The sequence below is a fragment of the Dioscorea cayenensis genome, chromosome 19 (assembly GCF_009730915.1).
Source record: "Dioscorea cayenensis subsp. rotundata cultivar TDr96_F1 chromosome 19, TDr96_F1_v2_PseudoChromosome.rev07_lg8_w22 25.fasta, whole genome shotgun sequence".
NCBI classification, from domain to species: Eukaryota; Viridiplantae; Streptophyta; class Magnoliopsida; order Dioscoreales; family Dioscoreaceae; genus Dioscorea; species Dioscorea cayenensis.
The window spans coordinates 12,650,708-12,655,326 of NC_052489.1; positions in this window are offsets into that span (position 1 = coordinate 12,650,708).

A 4,619-nucleotide genomic window follows, 5' to 3' on the forward strand; every position below is an offset into this window, starting at 1 on the left:
GCATTCATCGATATAAGAAGAAGGCGATAGGATGCGACCTTTGGCGGAAGGGGTGGCTTTGTTCCTGACTCCCGAGGTTTCACCGTCCAATCACCAACCATTGCGAGCGGTTCCCAAAGAAAAAGCGGGGGTAAAAGGGTCTTCTCACATCAGTTCAATTAACTTCACAACCCTCTAAACGCCTCCGTCAAGCCCGTTATCTCCTTTTGGGCTGAAAAATAATTTCAACAAAAAGGAGGGACCCCTGAGGAAACACAAAAATTTTTGGGGATTAAAGGGAAAAATTGAAAGTTTAGAGGGTTTTTCTGGTACTTCCCTGTATTATATATATCACATTGTGAGGTATTTATTATTAATATTTCCATTAATTTAATAAATAGAAGATAAATAAAAAATTATTATTTTAATTGTCACGCACCGACCTGTGGGACCTGGGACGTAACAACTGCCGATGACCAGAGGAGGGATACACACCGCAAGGCTAACAAAATCCTTGTAATAAACAACACTGAACAAAATTTACAAAATAAAAAGCTCGAAACGCAAGGGAAGCATCAACAACAAGACTTGATAATAGAATTCAAGAAATGTACTGGTCACAAGTACAACGAAATTTGCAAGAACTAGATAAGCAAAAAAACCAAGCATAAAAAGTTTAGACACACTAGTGGATCCATATTTTTATACAACATATCCATGCTAAAAAATAGACATTCATGATACAGAAAATGAGTGAAGAAAGAAACCTAATGAATGCCTAGCACTTTGTCCTACCGCAACACTAACGGTTACTAGAGCCTGGAAAGAACAGAGAGAGGGTGAGTCACCTAAATTATTCAGCAAGTGGGTTCACACAGTTCTAATTAAATACACCAAAATAATTGATATAATTTACAAAGCTAGGCTTTAACCATACTATAGAAGGTTTAGAACATAATAGCATATAACAGCATAAACTAGTGTAACAAAACCATTGATGACATAAAAAATCCCCTTTACTCGAATAAGGGTTTTGATATTCAAAACTCAAGAATATTTAAATACGAATTTTAAACCATAAAACATGATACTCATCATTAAATCAATTTACCTTCCAATAATTTACAAGAGATCTGTCACACCCACCCCATCTACTGAGGTAAATGTGACACCCATTAGTTAAAAATTCATTTTAACTAGAAAACTGATACCCTGCAAAACAAAATTAGACTTAAAAAACACGAGTGACAACTTTTACACCAACTACAGGGTCAAATATACAAAATATAACAAACATAATTACTCGAATTTGCCGGTACAACCGCTACAAAATCACAACACCAACAAATAGAAAGAAAGGGGATCCACTGCAATCTTGGACTCAACCCTAATTGGCTCTATACTCGCACAGGTAATTTAGTAGAGTTCTACTCTTGCAACTATAACACATTTCAGTTGGTTGATAGTTGCTCAATAATTTCAAATAATTAAGTATATCGTATATAAAGTATATAAAGATTAATTTCTCAAATAACTTCCCAACTTTCACAAATAATAGAACTTTGGCAAAATACAAGTTTTAAGAGCTTTTAAAACATAAACTCATCACGAATCATCATCAAATCAATTTTCCAAGGAAATATAATTTTTGTAAGAGACTGCCCTCCTGAGAGTGAAAGATGGGTTTCGCCCCCTCATCACAATCCAAAATAACATCTTTTGCACGATTGAACTATAAAACCGTTCTCAAATCATTGGCCTAAAAATACTCTCCCACTTAGCTACCGTCGGACTAAGTTGAGAGCCATCAAGGTCTTCATAACCTTGACGTTGACCATTGAGATCCCCGTGTGATGCCCCCGGGTTTCTCACATAACTAAACCCTGTCAATGGCTCTAAGCACCTCTTGACCAAGGGTAAACTCAGGGCTAACCACGTCGTCTTCAATCAGGTCGGACCATGGAACTCCTACTGCAGTGTCAAACTAAAGTCCATAATCACCATTAAAATTCTATGAAAGCTCAATAGTACAATATATGCATAATACTCGTAAAGTCTAGATCCAGGACACCATCCCTATACCAAGAATGAAAATCAATTTCACATGCATTAACGGTAAAATCATTTTAATATGCACGCATGGTATCACAATTCATTTAAAGTCAAGGCATACGTAACCGTTAAAATAAATACATGAAATAAATAATTAAATCATATATATGTATTTCCACACTTGAAACTACGCATAATTATATAAAACAGAATATACTAATACGATTACTATGGCATGACAAGTATCCTTTAACAATATAAATTATTAAATATAATAAAATGAAATAATTAAACAATTATTTCCAACTAGTATCCATTAAACACTTGTTTCAAAATAGTGGCAATTAACCAATTATTTCAAAATAGTAGCCACTGCCAACTCACCTAGTCTCCCTTGGGTTTCCCACTAGACATAGAACTCCCTCACAAGCTTGAACAACACCTAATAGGAGAACAGAATAAAATAAAATAAATACAGACTAATGAGAAAACTAAATTCATAGGAAATTACAAGAAACAATAATAGACTCTCTAATTGGGTCCACTCACTCCAATCGGTTCAAACCCGACCTTGCATAATCAAACTAGCCTCCAGCTTGCACTGAAACCAACTCAATTTGGACTAAACCATTCTGAATCAACCTCAATTTCACTGAACGAAGCTCAATTTAACTAACCAGCCTTGAACCAATTCCAATTATTATACAAAATCTCTTGAACTAGCTTGGTTCAATTGAACCCAATTTTCCTTGAATTGGTTCACCCCAAAGTCATTAGCCCAAAATATGAACCAAGTACAAATCAATCTCAACCAACTTAACTTAGCCAAAACAATTCAAGCCCAACAACAACTCATGTTGATTTGATCAAACCTGGACCAAATCAATTCAATTGAACCTGACCACATTAACTTTAATCCAAACCCAACTCAATCCATTTTAATGAACTTCACTAAACTAAATCAACCCACTTCACTTGATTTGATCAAGCCCAACTAAACCAAGGTAATTAAACTCAACCAACTCACTCTCACTTGGTTTGATCCAACCAAAATATCTCATCTTTATTTGGCTAAACTTAACCAACTCTATTCCAACCATTATCATCACCATCTTAATCATCATCTTCATCATTATCATCAACTTAATTAACCAAAACAAACCCTAATTCCGATTACTACAGTAATATACAGTAAATCCGAGAATTCCTCCACCATTTCAAGCAAAATCCATCTTAAATGCAAAGATTTTTTCCAAACAAAACATCTAATAACCACCACTTCATCCTCTCCAACAACATTTCTTAAAAAATCCACCCTTTTCTCCAACAAATCACCCACACACATACCACACATCCACACATCACAACCAAACCAAAATTATTTAAAATCCTTACCAAGGAAGCCCCACTCCAGCGAACTACCTCTAGCGATCTCAAAGCCTAACTCTTCAAAACCTCCCGTTTTCTTCTCTGTTAATTATTTCTCTCTTTTTTCATAGGTTAGGAAGCCCATTAATGGAGAAGAAAAGCTTCAGCTAATCTAATTCACCCTTCTTTTCTCTTTAACTTAATTTCTGCAAAATTTCACTTATAGTCCCTGAAAATAAAATTTCTTATAAAAGATCCCTGAAAAGTCACTAATGGTCCCTGAATTATAAAACAGTATTTCAAAAAAGCCCATGCCAACTTACCCTTTAGTCCTTGGTCTCCAGAAACACTTAAGATCAAATCCTTTTATTACTTGTGAACCCAAAATCTTCTATAAAACTCTCACACTTACGTCCTTGAGCTTTCCACTTTGGTTTCTTAATAGAACTACTATGTATGATAGTTTTATTGCAACTGTAATAATACCCTTAATATAATTTCCTACAAGTATCCAAAAGTTTAGGGTATTACAAGATCATACCTCAAGGTTACTTTGGATAAAATATAAGCTCTTCAAAATGTGAAATTTTCATCTTAAAAATCAAGTAGTGGCCTAGAAAACTCTCTAAACTTTCATCGTGGCCTTGACTAAGTTCAGAGCTGTCAAGTTGCTCATGCCCTTGACGTTGACCCATCGATTCGCCATGTGGTCACTCCGGTTTTTCGATGATCATCTAATCAGGGTTCTACATCCCCTCCTAAATGGAATGAAAAAAATCAGTCGGTCATCCACGTCACCTCAATAGATTGGCCTTGAAGATCGCCTACTGCAATAGGATGTTGATAAGTGCTTCAAAACGCATATTTTACATACAATTTATACTACATTTCGCATGAGATTTTAAATGTTTAGCACCAAACTAGTACATAATTTCATTCTTTTATTCACCATGAACTTTTATTACATCTTATGACTAAAGAAGCAAATATGGAGACATTTCAAAGCAAAACAGATCAATTTGCTAAACTAGAGCACCATCACAGCTCACAATGCCCATGGTGACATCTAAACACGGTCGTTGTCCACTTTTATCATGATCGTGACCAAGCCGTGTTAGTATGGAGCCATAGAAAATAACACAAAAGTCATAACAACCTTTACAACGGCCATTGTGGATCATACTGGCCGTGGCCATTTCACACAATGGCGAGGTAGACAG